Below are 361 nucleotides of genomic sequence, written 5' to 3'. Positions count from 1 at the left end.
TCCGCTGTCAAAACTATCATAACGAACCACCGGCCCTATCCATTTCTTGGAAAATAGTTGAATATAGTGAGCAATATAGTCCCGCCGTCAATATAGTCCCACATACTCCTAAAAATGACTTGATGGGTACGGCTGGAATGCCTTTGAGCATAGGCCTGCCCGATCAGAACTCACCGTGGCTAAATAATAGCAAGGCATTATCTTATTGTCATCGTTGTCTCTACGCCACCATCAACTCAACGACAACGATGACGACGACCTCCGTCTCCGCCGCCACCACCACCACCACCACCGCCACCGCCGCCATGTTTAGGCTGAACCCGTTCATTCAATAATAGGTGTGACCATAAAAGTAACAGCA

This window comes from Octopus bimaculoides, chromosome 2 (assembly GCF_001194135.2).
Source record: "Octopus bimaculoides isolate UCB-OBI-ISO-001 chromosome 2, ASM119413v2, whole genome shotgun sequence".
Lineage (NCBI taxonomy): Eukaryota > Metazoa > Mollusca > Cephalopoda > Octopoda > Octopodidae > Octopus > Octopus bimaculoides.
Note: the sequence above shows the minus strand (reverse complement) of the source record.